The 18,228-nt window shown below is 41.5% G+C and overlaps 1 protein-coding gene and 1 pseudogene across 1 annotated transcript in view; one reads left to right on the forward strand and one right to left on the reverse strand.

Annotated features, from left to right (window-relative positions):
- The window catches only part of RNF11 (ring finger protein 11), a 36,979-nt gene that overhangs the window by 9,894 nt on the left and 8,857 nt on the right, over positions 1 to 18,228 (reverse strand). The window lies entirely within an intron of this gene.
- LOC100457399 (small ribosomal subunit protein uS5-like) lies at positions 11,780 to 12,662 on the forward strand (annotated as a pseudogene).

Below are 18,228 nucleotides of genomic sequence, written 5' to 3' on the forward strand. Positions count from 1 at the left end.
ATGGGTTGTTTCTACTTGTTAGCTACTGTGAATAATACTGTTATGAAAATTCATGTGTAAGTTTAGTTTTTGTACATGTTTTCATTTTATTGGGTATATATACCAATGAATGGAACTCTGCAAAACCTTTTGTAGAACTGCCAAACTTTTCCAAAGCACCTGCACCATCTTACAATCCCATCCAGAGCTGTACTGGTAAGTGATAGTTGTGTAACTCTGAACACAATGGAAATCAATGAAGTGTGCATTTTAAAAAGGGAAATAGAATGTTCCAGTTTCTCTACAGCATTGCTTAAACTTATCTTTTTTATTATAACCATTCAAGTGGATAAGATGTGGTATCTCATTGTGATTCTGATTTGCCCTCTCTGACAGCAAATTATCTTTTTGTTATCTCCTGGACACAAGTCCCTTATCAGACCAATGATTTATAAGTATTTTCTTCGAGAGGCTGAGGCAGGCAGATCACCTGAGGTCAGGAGTTCAAGACCAGCCTGGCCAACATGGTGAAACCTTGTCTCTACTAAAAATACAAAAAAAAAAAAAAAATTAGCAGGGGGTGGTAGTGCACACCTGTAATCCCAACTACTTGGGAGGCTGAGGCACAAGAATTGCTTGAACCTGGGAGGTGGCGTTGCAATAAGCCAAGATTGTGCTGCTGCATTCCAGTCTAGACAAAAGAGGGAGACTCTGTCTCAAACAAACAAAAAAAGCCTAAATATTTTCTTGCATCCTATGGGTTATCTTTTCACTTTCTTGATGTTCTTTGAAGAACAAATTTTAAATTTTAATGAAATTCAACTTTGGTTACTTTTACTTTCAGTATCCTAAGAAATCTGTCAAACCCAAGGTCATGAGCACTTGCTCCTATATTTTCTAAGAAGTTTATAAAGTTTTAGCTCTTACATTTAGGTGTATGAACCATTCTGAGTTAATTTTTGCATATAGTAAGAAAGGGGCCCAACTTCACTTAATTATGTAGTTATATGTAGGTGTCCCAGCATCATCCGTTAAAAATTGTTTTGGGGCCAAGTGCAGTGGCTCACACCCGTAATCCCAGCCTGGGCAACATGGCGAAACCCCATCCCTACAAAAATTAGCCAGGAGTGGTGGTACATGCCTGTAGCCTCAGCTACTCGGGAGGCCAAGGCGGGTGGATCACCTGAGGCCAGGAGTTCGAGACCAGCCTGGCCAACATAGTGAAACTCCATCTCTACTAAAAATAGAAAAAATTAGCTGGGGGTGGTGGTATGTGCCTGTAATCCCAGCTACTCGGGAGTCTGAGGCAGGAGAATCGCTTGAACCGGAGAGACGGAGGTTGCTGTGAGCCGAGACTGCTGGGATTACAGGCATGAGCCACAGCGACAAGCATGAAATTTTTATTTAAAAATCTTATCACAGGCTGAGCATGGTGGCGGGCGCCTGTAGTCCCAGCTACTCGGGAGGCTGAGGCAGGAGAATGGTGTGAACCCGGAAGGCAGAGCTTGCAGTAAGCTGAGATCATGCCACTGCACTCCAGCCTGGGCAACAAAGCAAGACTCCGTCTCAAGAAAAAAAAAAAAATCTTATCACAGACAGGGTGTGGTGGGAGGCTGAGGCAGGAGAATCACTTGAACCTGGGAGGCGGAGGTTGCAGTGAGCTGAGATCGTGCCACTGCACTCCATCCTGGGCAACAGAGCAAGACTCCATATATATATGGGCCCATTTCGTGCTGCAAATCTTAATTATGTCTGACAATTTACCTAAATATTGCAACAGCAAAATTCAACTGAATTACAATACCACATACCTATCAGAACTCTGTGACTCAGAGTTCAGAACTCTCAAAAGGCTTTGTGGTTTCTGGCAGCAATGACAGGAGCTCACTCTGGGATTGCCTCTCACGGATTCTTAAAACTTTTTTTTGCCATGGAAACCTTATGCAGTCCAATGAAAGCTATTTCAGATAACGTTTTTGAATAAAACACATAAGATTACTACGGAAATCAATCACACTGAAAGCAGTTCTATCCCTGACCTTAAAGGGGTCTGTGGATCTCAATTTTAGTACTCCTCAATCTAAAGATTACTTTGAGATTAAGAACTTAGATCTTACAGAGATCATTAAAACGTGTTTTAAGGGAGAAACATTTTTGAGAAACAAAATCTAGGGATGAGAAAAAAGTCCAGATAATTAAACACAGAGGAGGTGGTGAGGTATATGTGAAAAAGGAATGATAAGCTTACATCAACATTAAAGGTTCTTTCTTTCAATTCTCATGTGCATGTGAATTTCCCGCTAAAACTGACTTTATTAAGCAAATTTGTTCCAAACTTTAAAAAATTTTTTAACTTAAAAAAATATAAAGTACCTATGTGTCTAAACCCCAGAATAGTTTATTCACAAGTGAAAATGCAACTTTACTCAACTGCCACTGCCTCTGGGATCTCTCTATTGGGAGTTGCTAGAAAATACTGTGATGAGCTTGAGTAGTATCTGGTTTTCCAACATGCCAAATGATTAGAAGTACGAAGAGGTACTTTAAGGGCAGACACACTAACAGCAGATGAAGAACTGACAATGAGGGAAAAAAAAATCAATAAAAAGTAGGTGTAAGAATCCAAGAATCCAAAAGCCTAACAGCTTTCACCTACTAACACAATTGTCCTATATAATTCAAGACTCTGGATGCACTATTCTGTTACCTCCAGGGTATGATAAACGTATCTAATAATAATTTTGAATCAGTAAGATAAAATGACAATGTGCTCAGAAGTCATTTCAGTGATTTCTGGGGAAGGGAGTGAAGTTGAAAAGGGAGAAGGTGTGAAAGTTTAAAAGAGGGCCAGGTTGAGAATCAGTCTCAGAATGAAAACACCCAAAACTGAATATTAATACTTTGCAAAAACACACCCTAAAAAATTTTAATTAAAGAGAGACAAACAGACATGAACCTATTTAGAAAATCCCAAGGACTCTAACCAAAACCTCCTAAAATGAATTCAGCAAGGTTGCAGGTTAAAAGAACACACATAAATCAATTGTATTTGTAAATACCAGCAATGAACTGGAAGCCAAAATAAAAAGTTTGAACACCATTTATGATACCAAAAAACTGAAATGTTTAAAGGTATAAATTTATCTTGTGCAGGATCCGTATGTTAAAAACTAATTCACAAAAAAATTAACATATCAACAATGGGCCTCAGCCAATTAACTAAACTTACAAACTCCTAATTCATAGGACCTAACTAACACCACCTTGCAAACAGGGGTACATCATAAAAATCTAAACAATCCACAAATCTTTCATGTATGGTTTACTAGTTCTTGACGGTAATATCATTTCTGCTTTTAGGGGCTTTTAAGACTACAACTATTGACGGCCTTGAATTGCTACATAAAATTAAAAGCACAAAGAGAATGGGATAAGCTTAGTGTTTCTGAAATCTTTCTAACGTCTTCTCCTACATATGCTATTTGATCATGAACTTATTAACTCTTTGACAACAGAAAATATTCAATTACTGATTGACTTAAACTTGACCTACACTCCTCACCAATCTTTAATTCACTGAAGTGCTTTAGAAAAGAACAGGAAAAGGTTTCTCTTACTTAAAAAGATTTGTTCCAGTGGTGGTATGATAATCATTGCTTTCATGACCAAAAATCAAAACATATTTAAGAGGTAGTCTAGGAAATTTTAGAAGCTTAAATACAGGAATTTCTATAACATGTAAGAGATTTACAGTGATAATGGATCAAAACTTTTAACATGAGAATTTTTGCAGGAAAATCAGGATGGATGAGAAGCTGCATTATACAACATTTTTTTAAAACCCTAATTTATTCTTTCAGCAGAGTGCCACTGTGTGTCAGATCCTGTGCTAAATATTTCCATGCCTTAAATTCATTTATCTTTGCAACCATTTGAAAAAGTACAATAACCTCCACTTTTCAGTTGAAGAAACAAACTTAATTAAGGACCTAACTGAGGTTAGAGAGGAAAAGGGGTTTGCTTAGTGAAGGGTTTCTCAACCTGGGCAATACTGACATTTTAGTAAGACAATTCTTTGTTGTAAGGGCTGTCCTGTACATCACAGGGTGTTTGGCAGTTCTCTCCATCCACTAGATGCCAGTGGCACCCTCTTCCCTGCCATGCTGTGACAACCAAAAATGTCTCTAGACTTTGCCAAACGTTTCCTGGAGAGCAAATTCATCTTGGTTGAGAACCACTGGCTTAGGATCTTACAGTAAACAGGACAAAACAAGGCTGGATAGTTTCTGGTGTTGTAAGAAAGCCATAAAGGATGGGATACGTGTCCTTTTTCTGGTAGTTTTTTGAACAAGACCTCCAGTTGTCACATGAAAATGGGGTGGGGAGTGGTGCAAACGCTAAATACACAAAGGCCTAGTGGACATAATACTAAATAAAACATATCCACATTACACTGAAATGAGCCTTAATTGATAGGAATTGGTGCCTTAGTAATAACTACACTATAAATTCAAGAGAGAAAGGTTAGCCAGAGAGCACAGATTGCCTATCAGGGAGAAGGGCAAAAGAAAGGAAATCACCAACTGAGAACAGAAAAGAAGACATGGGGACGCTAAAAACATTTTGTTAGCTCGAGAAATTTGCTGAGGAATGGCTGTTTACTTCCAAATGAAAAAAGAGATGTTATACATATGGGTGTTTCTGATAATTTATGCGCCATATGTTGTGCCTACCTTTAGGATTTATGAAACATTTTTAGAAGACCCATTTCATTTTAAAGAAGTCTCATTACTTCAAGTATCACTGTATAACCTACTGAATTCCAATATCCCATTCCTCTCCTGGACTCTACTGGAAATGAACTCCTAGAGGCTCCTGTGACTGCCTTTGAGCCAAATCTAGTGTATTATATAACATTTTCTGCCTCACTGTGCAGTTATCCCTATTGTTTAAATGCATTTCTCCTAGTTGCCCTGCTCTACTGCCCAACCTATTTCTTCATCTTTAAAATGAAGAGGATCTCCAGTAGTCCCCACTTATTGCAAGGTTTCAGTTAACTGTGGTCAACCATGGTCTGAAAATACTATATGGAAAATTCCAGAAATAAACAACTAATGTTGTAAATTGCATGCCATTCCGATTATCACTGATCACTAGAGAAATGCAAATTGGCTGGGTGCAGTGGCTCACACCCGTAATCCCAGCACTTTGGGAGGCCGAAGCAGGTGGATCACCTGAGGTCAGGAGTTCGAGACCAGCCTGGCCAACATGGTGAAACTCCATCTCTACTAAAAATGCAAAAATTAGTTGGGCGTGGTGGCGGGTGCCTGTAATCCCAGCTACCTGGGAGGCTGAGGCAGGAGAATTGCTTGACCCCGGGAGAAGGAGGTTGCAGTGAGCCAAGATTGCACCACTGTACTCCAGCCTGAGCGTCAGAGACAGACTTTGTCTCAAAAAAAAAAAAAAAAAAAAGAAAGAAAGAAAAGAAATGCAAATCAAAACCACAATGAGATACCATCTCATCAGTCAGAATGGCTATTATTAAAAAGTCAAGGCTGGGCACAGTAGCTCATGCCTGTAATCCCAGCACTTTGGGAGGCTGAGGCAGGCGGATCACTTGAGGCTAGGATCTTGAGACCAGCCTGGGCAATGTGGCGAAACCCCATCTCTACAAAACATACAAAAATTAGTCGGGCATGGTGGTGTACACCTGTAATCCCAGCTGCTCGAGAGAGGCTGAGGCACACGAATGGCTTGAATCGGAGGGGGCAGAGGTTGCAGTGAGCTGAGATTGTGCCACTGTATTCCACCCTGGGCCGCAGAGCAAGACTCTCCAAAACAAAAAAACAAACAAAAAACGTAAATAAAAAAAAAAATTAAAATAAAAACTCCAAGTGGACCCAATCATATGGGGCCCCCACACTTTTACCTCTAAAACCTCTACCAGGTCCTCACATGAGTGCTTCTAGGAGGCGGAGAGGAAAATAAACCATTTTAAATATGCCAGAGCATTCTGCTCCTAATAAGTCTTATCCTCATGCGAAACTTTTAATTTAATATAAAGTTCTGGGAGAAACTTTTACCAGAGCTTAACCTACCTGGGGAAAGAGAACTACCCAACTCCAGCCCCTCCAGCCATCCTGTCCCAAATAAGGTGGGTGGGAGGTACAGAGAAGCACTGAGAACTGCAAATTAAAACAAAAAATACCACATACACCTATCAGAATGGTGAAAATCCAAAACACTGACATTAAGTCCTGGCAAGGATGTGTGGTAACAGAAACTCTCATTTACTGCTGGTGGGAATGCAAAATGGTATGCTTTGCGACCAGGCACGGTGGCTCACGCCAGTAATCCCAGCACTTTGGAAAGCCAAGGAGGGAGGATCACCTGAGGTCAGGAGTTTGAAATCAGCCTGGCCAACATGGTGAAACCCCGTCTCTACTAAAAATGCAAAAATTAGCTGGGCATGGTGGTGTGTGCCTGTAATCCAAGCTACTCAGGAGGCTAAGGCACGAGAATCGCTTGAGCCAGGGAGGTGGAGGTTGTGGTGAGCTGAGATCACGCCACACTGTACTCCAGCCTGGGTGACAGTGAGACTCCATCTCAAAAAACAACAACAACAAAAATGGTATGCTTTGGGTGACAGTTTGATAATTCTCACACAACTAAACATATTATTACCATTTGATCCAGCAATTGCACCCTTTGGTATTCACCCAAAGGAGTTGAAAAATACATCCAACCAAAACCCAGAAGCAAATGTTTACAGGAGCTTTATTCATGACTATCAAAATGTGGAAGTAACTATAGTGTCCTTCGGTAGGTAAATAGATAAACTACAGTATATCAATGCAAATGGAAATGTTATTCAGCACTAAAAAATAAATGAGCTATCAAGCCATGAAAAACATGGAAGAACTTTAAATACATATTACTACATGAAAGAAGCCAATCTGAAAAGGCTACATACTGTATGATTCCAAATATGCAACATTCTGCAAATGGCAAAACTATGGAGACAACAGAACCATCAGTGGTTGTCAGCTGTTGCGGGCAGGGATGAACAGATGGAACACAGAGAATTTTTAGAGCAGTAAAACTACACATATGATACTATAATGGTGGATGCATGTCATTATACATGGCAAATCCATGTACAACACCAAGAATGAACTCTAAGGTAAACAGTGGGTTTGGGGTGATAATGTTTGAGCAATCGTTGAATATGTCAATGTAGGTTCATTAAAAAAAATTAAATGTAGCTCTATCAAAATTCTAGCTGGCTCATTTGCAGAAATTGACAGTTGATCCTAAAATTCACATGGAAATACAAGGGACTAAGAATAGCCATAACAATCCTGAAAAGGGAGAACAACAACAAAAAAAAGACTCACACTTTCTGATTTCAAACCTTACTTACAAAGCTACAGTACAGTACTAGCCTAAGGACAGACATATAGACCAATGGAACAGAAGAGTCCAGAAATGTACTCTCATATTTATAGACAACTGATCTTTGGCAAGAATACCAAGATAATTCAACGAGAAAAGAAAACAATTTTCAACAAATGGTGCTGGAACATCAGGCTAGTCACATGCAAAAGAATGAAGTTTGACCCCCTCCTTGAAAATATCAAAAGCTCCCCAAAGAAAAAAATAGACAAACTGGCTTTTATCAGGATTAATCACTTTTGTGCTTCAAAGAACACCAGCAAGAAAGTGAAACACAGCTGGGTGCAGTCGCCCACGCCTGTAATCCCAACACTTTGGGAAGCCAAGGTAGAATTGCTTAAGCCCAGGAATTCAAAGCCAGCCTGGGAAAAACAGCGAGACCTTGTCTCTGCCAAAAAGACAAAAATTAGCCAGGTGTGGTAGCATGCACCTCTAGTCCCAGCTACTCAGGAGGCTGAGGCAGGTGGATCGCTTGAGCCCAGGGTTTGAAGCTGCAATGAGCTATGATTGTGCCACTGCACTCAAGCATGGGCAACAGTGTGAGACCCTGTCACTAAAAAGAAAAATAAAAAATTAAATGTAACAAATTTATCCAGAGTACAAACTGCTTAGTCTCTATGTCAGCTATAATGTACATATTACATGATATATAAGTAGTAGAAACATATATATACATATTATATAGCATATAAATAGTATTAAAAATAATATAGTTCCTCTTTAAAGATACTATGTGATAATTAAATAAAATAATGTATGTTATGCATTAAACAGTATGTTGGAGGCAATGTAAACACTCCCCTCACCAATGTATAAGCTATTGTTATTCTATGCAAGTATTCTATTCAAGAAAGAGCCTATAATGAAAAGAAAATTGGAGCTATGTTTTTTTCTCCCAGAGTAAAGTTAGTAAGAGCCAACATATACTTATGTGCTATCCATTTGAAAAAGGAACTAGGCTGGGTGCTCATGCCTGTAATCCCAGCACTTTAAGGGGCCAGGGCAGCCTGAAGTCCAGACCAGCCTGGCCAACGTGGCAAAACCCTGCCTTTACAAAAATACAAAAAAATGGCCGGGTGCAGTGGCTCATACCTGTAATCCCAGCACTTTGGGAGGATGAGGTGGGCGGACCACTTGAGTCTGGGAGTTCAAGACCTGCCTGGCCAACATAGTGAAATCCCCTCTCTACTAAAAATACAAAAATTAGCTGGGAGTGGTGGCACGTGCCTGTAATCCTAGCTACTTGGGAGGCAGCTGAGAGAGGAGAATCGTTTGAACCCAGGGGATGGAGCTTGCAGTGAGCCGAGATCGTGCCACTGCACTCCAACCTGGGTGACAGAGCGAGACTCCATCTCAAAAAAAATTAAAAATACAAAAAAATTAGCCAAGCATGGTGGCATGCACCTGTAGTCCCAGCTACTCGGGAGGCTGAGGCACAATTGCTTGAACCTGGGAGGCAGAGGTTGCAGTAAGCAGAGATCGTGCCAATGTACTACAGGCCTGGGCAACACAGCAAGACTCCATCTCAAAAACAGAAAAAAAAAAATTCATTCATTCAAGGAGCTAGCAAGGGATATCTAAGTCTAATCAAGGAGACCATGTTTTATTCTTTGATTAAAAAAAAAACAAAACTATAACCTAGTCAACAGAATTATCTCATGAATGTGCTAACACAAAGGGGGTTAAAGTTTTAGGGGGAACCCCCCAATATTCATCAATGCCACGTTTTGGTCACCAAAGAGGTATGCTTCGTTGTGGAACATTATTTTTCCACAGTTTCAATAAATTATTTAGGATGATCCGATTGATTGTGTAGAGCTTTAAAATCCTCACATCCTTTGATTTAGCAAATTCCTTCCCTTTTTTTTTTAGAGATGGGACCTCACTATGTCGTACAGGCTAGTCTCCAATTCCTAGGCTCAAGCAATCCTCCCGCCTCAACATCCCAAAGTGCTAGGATTACAGGCATGAGTCATTGGGCCTGGCCAGATCCAGCAATTCCTAAAAAAATTTATACTAATTAAATATTCTAAAACAAGAAGTGTTTTATCGATTAAACATCCATAGTATTATTTAAAATATCAAGAAAGCAAAAATAATGAAGTGTTGAGCAAATTATAGCACCCTAAACATTCTTCTTCATAAAATTTATGGCAGTGTATTTTATATCCATTTACCTACATCCCTCTCTAGAGTGCGGGTACAGAGAACATGGAGATCATTTTATTTATCTTTACATTCTAGGATCTAACACAATCTCTACTTTCCTTCTATTCTTTATTTCCTTTTCCTTTTTTTTTTTTTTTTTTTTAAGAGACAGGATCTTGCTGTTGTCCAGGCTGGAGTGTAGTGGTGTGATCATATCTCACTGTTACCTTGAGCTCCTGGGCTCAAGCGATCCTCCTGCCTCAATCTTCCAAGTAGCTGGGACTACAGGTGCATGCCACCATACCTAACTTTTTAATATTATTTGTAGAGATGGGGTCTCAGTATACTGCCCAGGCTGGTCTCAACCTCCTTCCCTTAAGGGATCCTCTCACCTTGGCATCCCAAAGCACTGAAATTACAGGCTTGAACCACTGTGCCCGGCCTTATTTTCTAAATATTATGCAGAGAACAATTACCATTCTTTTTTATTAGTAAATTATACTTTAAACTCCTACAAATCAAGTTTTTAACAGACAGACAACCCAATTAAAAACTGGACAAGGTCGGGCGTGGTGGATCGCATCTGTAAACCCAGCACGTTGGGAGGCAGAGGCGGGTGGATCATGAGGTCAGGAGTTCGAGACGAGCCTGGCTGACATGGTGAAACCCCTTCTCTACTAAAACTACAAAAAAAATTAGCCGGGCTTGGTGGTGGGTGCCTGCAATCCCAGCTACTTGGGAGGCTGAGGCAGGAGAATCGCTTGAACCTGGGAGGCGGAGGTTGCAGTGAGCTGAGATTGCGCCACTGCACTACAGCCTGGGCAACAGAGCAAGACCGTCTCAAAAAACAAAACAAAAGAAAAAAAAACACACACACACACATAAAAACTGGACAAAATACTTCACAAAAGACAATACCCGAAAGGCCAACAAGCATTTGAAAAGGTTAACTCTACTACTCACTGGGAAAATGCAAATTAAAACCACAATGAAATACAGTTGACCCTTGAACATGGGGGTTAGGGGTCTCAACCCTCAGTGCAGTCGCAAACCTTCATATAATTTTTCTTTTTTTTTGAGACAGGGTTTCACTCCCTTTACCCAAGCTGGAGTGCAATGATGCAATCTTGGCATACTGCAACCTCCGCCTCCCAGGCTCAAGCAATTTTCCTGCTTCTGCCTCTCAAGTAGCTGGGACTATAGGCGCCCGCCACCACGTCCAGTTAACTTTTGTATTTTTTGTAGAAACAGGGTTTTGCTGTGTTGCCCAGGCTGGTCTCGAATTCCTGAGCTCGAATGATCTGCTGTCTTGGCTTCCCAAGACATATACCTAGGATTACAGGTATATGTCCCATGCCTGGCCTAAATTTTGACTTCCCAAAAACTTAACTACTAATAAGCTACTGTTGACCACAGAAGCCTTATGGATAACACAAACTTGATTAACCCATATTTTGTATGTTACATGTATAACATATTGCATTCTTATGAAATAAGCCAGAGGAAAAAAATTAGGAAAATCATAAGGAAGAGAAAATATATTTACAGTGTTATACTGTATTTTCTTTTTCTCTTTTTTTTTTTTTGCTTTGAGATGGAGTCTTGCTCTGTCACCCTGGCTGGAGTGCAGCGGCACGATCTTGGCTCACTGCAACCTCTGTCTCCCGGATTCAAGCAATTCTCTTGCCTCAGCCTCCTGAGTAGCTGAGATTACAGGAAAGCACCACCACACCCAGCTAATTTTTATATTTTTAGTAGAGACAGGGTTTCACCATGTTGGCCAGGCTCCTCTCGAACTCCTGACCTCGAGTGATCCGCCCACCTTGGCCTCCCAAAGTGCTGAGATTACAGGCGTGAGCCACCTCGCCCGGCTCCAGCTAATTCTTTTGATTTTTTGTAAAGACGAGGTCTTGCTATCCTGCCCAGGCTGTCTCAAACTCCTGAGTTCAAGTGATCCTCCTGCCTCGGCCTCCCGAAGGTGTGGGATGACAGGTGTTAGCCACCATGCCCAGCCCAGATTTTAATTTTTTATAATAGATGTGAATGCTTTATGGTAGTAAATGATAAAATGGAGTAGTATCTACGTATTTTATGCATCCATCAAGACATACCTTAATTTTTTGATATTTCAAAAAATGAAAATCACCTAAGTTTATTCAAATTGTCACAAATCCTTTCTTCTCCAAGAAAACACCAAATGGCGGATGACGCTGGTGCAGCAAGGGGGCCTGGAGGCCCTGGTGGCCCTGGGATGGGGAACCACAGTGGCTTCCGCGGAGGTTTCAGCAGTGGCATCCAGGGCCGGGGTCGCGGCCGTGGATGGGGCCGGGGCTGGGGCCGAGGCCACGGAGCTCGCGGAGGCAAGGCCGAGGATAAGGAGTGGATGCCCGTCACCAAGCTGGGCTGCTTGGTCAAGGACATGAAGATCAAGTCCCTGGAGGAGATCTATCTCTTCTCCCTGCCCATTAAGGAATCAGAGATCATTGACTTTTTCCTGGGGGCCTCTCTCAAGGATGAGGTTTTGAAGATTATGCCAGTGCAGAAGCAGACCTGTGCTGGCCAGCGCACCAGGTTCAAGGCGTTTGTTGCTATCGGGGACTACAATGGCCACGTCGGTCTGGGTGTTAAGTGCTCCAAGGAGGTGGCCACTGCCATCCGTGGGGCCATCATCCTGGCCAAGCTCTCCATTGTCCCCGTGCGCAGAGGCTACTGGGGGAACAAGATCGGCAAGCCCCACACCGTCCCTTGCAAGGTGACAGGCCGCTGTGGCTCTGTGCTGGTGCGCCTCATCCCTGCACCCAGGGGCACTGGCATCGTCTCCGCACCTGTGCCCAAGAAGCTGCTCATGATGGCTGGTATCGATGACTGCTACACCTCAGCCCAGGGCTGCACTGCCACCCTGGGCAACTTCGCCAAGGCCACCTTTGATGCCATTTCTAAGACCTACTACCTGACCCCCGACCTCTGGAAGGAGACTGTATTTACCAAGTCTCCCTATCAGGAATTCACTGACCACCTCATCAAGACCCACACCAGTCTCCGTGCAGTGGACCCAGGCTCCAGCTGTGGCTACAACATAGGGTTTTTATACAAGAAAAATAAAGTGAATTAAGCGTGCAAAAAAAAAAACAATTGTCACAAATCTCAAACAAAAATTCCAACATACTTGTGTAAACAAATTAGCACTGTAAGTGGACCCATGCTATTGAACTCTATGTTGTTCAAAGGTCAACTGCATTTCTATACTTCTACACACCTATTAAAATGTCTAAAATAAAACAGATCTACAATTCCGGAGATCTGTTGTATAACATAGTGACTACAGCTTAGCATAATGTATTGTGTATACTTGAAAACCGCTATGAAAATGCATCTTAAATATTCTCACAATAACAAATCATAACTGTGAGGTGAAGGATCTGTAAATTAGCTTGTCTGTGGTAATCATTTCATGATGTATACATATATTAAAACACCATGGTGTACATCATAAGTATATATAATTATACTTCAAGGCTGAAAAAAGTTTCAAAAATAAAGATTGACAATACCAGTTTCTGGTGAAGATGTGGCACAAATGAAACTCTCATATTGTCAGTACAAGCAGAAAATTAGTGCAACCACTTGGAAAACTATTTGGCAACTTATTTTTGAAACACATCAACAGGATAGATTGACAGGAGAATGATGAATAGGTTATGTGTGAAAGCAAATACAGCAAAACGTTTACTGCAGAATCTAGGTGGTAGGAATGAATATGGGTATTCAAACAATTCTGTCAACTCTTCTTTATTTTTGAAAATGTCTGTAATAAAATGCTGCAGGAGAAACTAAATATACACGTGGCTCCATTATCCAGTAACTCTATCCTTGGATATATACTCAAAATAGGTGCTCAGGTATAATGTTCACAGCATCTTTATTTATATAGCCAAAAATTGATACTACCCAAATACACATAATGGAATGAATAAATAAAATGTGGTACATTTACACAATTTTGAATACTGCATAGCAATGAAAAAGAATGTGAACTACTACCATTATGTAAGAACACAAATTTCACAAACAATGCTAGAATGTTATTCAGTTTGAAATTCATGACCACACAAAACAAATATGGGTGATAGGAGGTCATAACGACCAACAGTTACCTTTGGAAAAAAGGTACTAACTGTTGGAGGGGGCAGGAGGGAGCCTTTTGGGGGCTTGGAAATTATAGCTGTGGCTATATTTTGCAAGTGCACCAGCCTATGTAATTAAGAAACCTGCTGGGTGCAGTGGCTCACACCTGTAATCCCAGAGCTTTGGGAGGCTGAGGCAGGAAGATCACTTGAGCCCAATGCTATCCTGGGCAACACAGCAAGAGCCCTATCTCAGTCAATCCACCAATCAATCAGTCAATCAAAAGAAACTCAAGATATCCTGTTAAAGATACACTAGTTTCTGTATAATACATTTTAATTAAAACTTACACACACATAACTTTTACTGTACAAAATTACACAACTCAATGACCTCCAAATTCACGTCCACCATCTAATAATTAGTCCCACCCGACTGACTCCAAAATCCTTGAAAACCAAAATCCTCAGATGCCCAAGTCCCTTATATAAAATGGCATATTTGCACACAATGTGTACACCCTCCCATATACTTTAAATCATCACTAGATTACTTATAATACCTAATACAATGTTATGTAATAGTTACACTACATTTTTTTTAGTTTGTATTATCTTTTGTATTATTTTTTATTGTTTTCTTTCCCAAATATTTTCTGTGATTGGATAGATCAGAGGATGTGGAACCTGTGAATACAGAAGGCTATCTTTTTGACTCCAAGCTCCACCACTCAATTTAATCAGGGCAGCTCTGTTGTTTTTATTCATTTTTTATACTCAAGTTCCAAGTAAGATTATCCGAAGGATTCAGAAGCTAAAAAGTACATTTGTGATTCACTGCCCTATCACAAACTGATCACACAACTTCAAAACTATATATGAAACAATTTAATACTTGATTACATACTATCTCATGCTGACCTCATAACTGCTTCATGTCTTGTCCCTTAACCGTAGGCTCCTAGGGGTAAGAGACTCCTCATTTCTCCCTTCCCCGTGGAGCTTAAAACATACTTGCTAACTGATAGAAGAAACTAGAGGCCGGGCGCGGCGGCTCACACCAGTAATCCCAGCACTTTGGGAGGCCGAGGCAAGCGGATCACCTGAGGTCAGGAGTTCGAGACCAGCCTGACATGGAGAAACCCTGTCTCTACTAAAAATACAAAATTAGCCAGGCGTGGTGGCGCCGCATGTAATCCCAGCTACCCGGGAGGCTGAGGCAGGAAAATCGCTTGAACCCAGGAGGCAGAGGTTGCAATGAGCCAAGATCGTGCCACTGCACTCCAGCCAGGGTGACAGAGCAAGACTCCATCTCAAAGCCAAAAAAAAAAAAAAAAAAAAAAAGGAAAAAGAAAATACAGTAAATGTATCTTCTCGTGACACTGCACTCCAACCTGAGCAACAAGAGCGAAAATCCATCTCAGAAAAAAAAAAAAAAAAAAAAAAAAAGAAGAAACTAGGTATCAAGCATGCTATTTCTTACCCTTAAGGCCTCGCTACTCAGTTATGGTAAACAGCTTCTTTTTCTTCCACAAAAATAAGGTTTAAACTGTTATACAAAATTACATGTAACTTTAACTAACTGGGTCAATTATAAAGTCTCACTCTTCTTAAAGCCATTCAACTTTATGAGTGTTCAGAAAATTTTAAGAGTTTTAGAAACAAATATATTTGGAGGGTTGCTTTCTTCGCTCCCACACTTTCAGATCCTTCAGTTACCTTACAGTATGCTTTCTAGATTAAGTAACAAGATAATTACTCGTTTGGCCCCTGAGAGTACACTCTAGGCTGGCAATTTAATTAAAAGATAGGGACACACGCATTCATTGTCAAAATAAGGAACTCATCTAAGAGTTCCAAAGGCCAATTTGAATATAAAAATCAATAGGTCAATTTAAATATAACAATCAATAGGTCAAGCAAATTCTCCAAGAGGACAAAATACATTTACTTCTCCCTTATCACTTTACTTTTCAACTTTGGCCAGGCCTAGTGGCTCATGCCTGTTATTCCAGCACTTCACTTTAGGAGGCTGAGGCAGGAGGATCGCTTGGGGCCAGGAGTTCAAGACCCAGCCTGGCCAACATAATGAGACACTGTCTCTACAAACAAACAAAAAAAAACCACATACTTCCATTTAACCTGAGGAATCTAATTGAAAAACAAAAATCTCAGACACTTTGACTGGATGTGGTGGCATGAGCCTGTGGTCCCAGCTACTTGGGAGGCTGAACCAGGAGGCTGGCTTGAGCTCAAGAGTTTGAGGCTGTAGTGTGCTATGATTATACCTGTGAATAGCCACTGCACTCCAGCCTAGGCAACAAGGTGAGACCCTGTCTCTAAAAAAAAAAATAACTACACACTGTGGCTATCTAAGCCAGCTCTTCCTCAATCTTTCACTCACATTTCCACCGGCTTCTCTCAACACCTTACTCTCACTTTCATTTAGATCACAGGTGAGAAAAGCCTGAACTCTGAGCATGTTAAAAATACCATAAATATTTGTTAATTCAATATTAAAAGTTACTGGTAAGGAATCAACTGTTTACAGCCTATTATTTTTTCCTTTTTTTTAAGAGATAAGGTCTCACTCTGCTGCCTAGGCTGGAATGCAGTGGCTCAATTATAACTCATTGCAGCCTCAAACTCCTGGGCTCAGGTAACCCTCCTGCCTCAGCTTCCTGATTAACTGGGACCACAGGCACAAGCCCAGCTCCAATTTTTCAGTGTATAGTTCAGTGGTATTACATATATTCATAAAGTTATGTAGCCATTAACACTATCCATCTCCAGAACTTTTCATCTTATAAAACAGAAAACTCTACCCACTGAACAATAACTCTCCACTTACAGCCTAAATTTTTTCTTGTAGAAATGGGAGTCTCACTGTGTTGCCCAGACTGGTCTCAAACTCCTGGACGCAAGCAATCCTCCGCCTCAGCCTACCTATCACACCTGAGATTACAGGTGTGAGCCACCACACCTGGCCTTCCCCATGCCCCCATTCACTCTGTTGCCCAGGCTGGAGTGCAATGGTGCCATCACAGCTCATTATACCTTCCAACTCCTGAGCTCAAGCACTCCTTCTGCCTCAGCCTGTAGCTGGGACTACAGGCATGTGCCAACACACCTGACTAATTTTTTATTTTTTTGTAGAGATGAGATCTTGCTATTTTGCCCAGGCTGGTTTCGAACTCCTGGGCTCAAGCAATCCTCCCCACTTGGCCTTCCAAAGTGCTGGTGTACAGGTATGAGCCACTGCACGCAGCCTGTCGTCTTCTTTTTTTTGGTTGAGATGGAGTTTCACTCTTGTTGCCCAGGCTAGAGTGCAACAGCGCAACCTAGCGTCAACGCAACCTCCACCTCCTGGGTTCAAGAGATTCTCCTGCCTCAGCCTCCCAAGTAGCTGGGATTACAGGCATGTGCCACCACGCCCGGCTATTTTTGTATTTTTAGTAGAGACAGGGTTTCTCTATGTTAGTCAGGCTGGTCTCAAACTCCTAACCTCAGGTGACCCGCCCACCTTGGCCTCCCAAAGTACTGAGATTACAGGTGTGAGCCACTGTGCCTGGCCACCTGTCTTCTTTCTTGACTGTGTCTCAGCCAAGGTAAATTCTGCACATGAAGAGGGAAGTGATAAGAGGTTGATTGTAGATACAATCAGAATTAGAGATGTGTTATATTTATTTTCTTGCCTCAAGTCATTTGCAAATATGTCTTTTATGTATTACCTTACTTCAGGTACAGAGTTAGGGATATACTTCTGTCCTGTATTCATATGGGTTATTAAAAATAGGCTGTTGGTGTCCGGCCCAGTAGCTCACGCCTGTAATCTCAGCACTTTGGGAGGCCTAGGTGGGTGGATCACGAGGTCAGGAGTTAAGACCAGTCTGGCCAACATGGTGAAACCCCGTCTCTACTAAAAATACAAAAAATTAGCCAGGTGTAGTGGTGCTTGCCTCTAATCCCAGCTACTCAGGAGGCTGAGGCACGAGAATCGCTTGAACCCGGGTGGCAGAAGTTGCAGTGGGCTGAGACTGCACCACTGCACTCCAGCCTGGGCGACAGAGTAAGACTCCATCTCCAAAAAAAAAGGCTGTTGACTAGGCATGGTGGCTCACACTTGTAATCCCAGCACTTTGGGAGGCCGAGGTGGGGGGATTGCTTGAGCTCAGGAGTTTGAGACCAGCCTGTGCAATATAGTGAGACCCCGTCTCTACTAAAAATACAAAAAATAGCTGGGTGTGGTGGTATGCACCTGTGGTCCCAGCTACTCAGGAGACTGAGGTGGGAAGACTGCTTGACCCCTGTCTCTACAAAAAATAAAAATTAGCCAGGCAAGGTGCTGCACGCCTGTAGTCCCAGCCAGTCAGGAGGCTGAGGTGGGAGCATGGCTTGAGCCCGTGAGGTTGAGGCTGCAGTGAGCCGTGACCATGCCACTACATTTAGCCTAGGCAACAGAATAAGATTATGTCTCAAAGAAAGAAAAAGAATCCCAATCTACCTAAGTATTTCTATTAAA

The sequence above is a fragment of the Pongo abelii genome, chromosome 1 (assembly GCF_028885655.2).
Source record: "Pongo abelii isolate AG06213 chromosome 1, NHGRI_mPonAbe1-v2.0_pri, whole genome shotgun sequence".
NCBI classification, from domain to species: Eukaryota; Metazoa; Chordata; class Mammalia; order Primates; family Hominidae; genus Pongo; species Pongo abelii.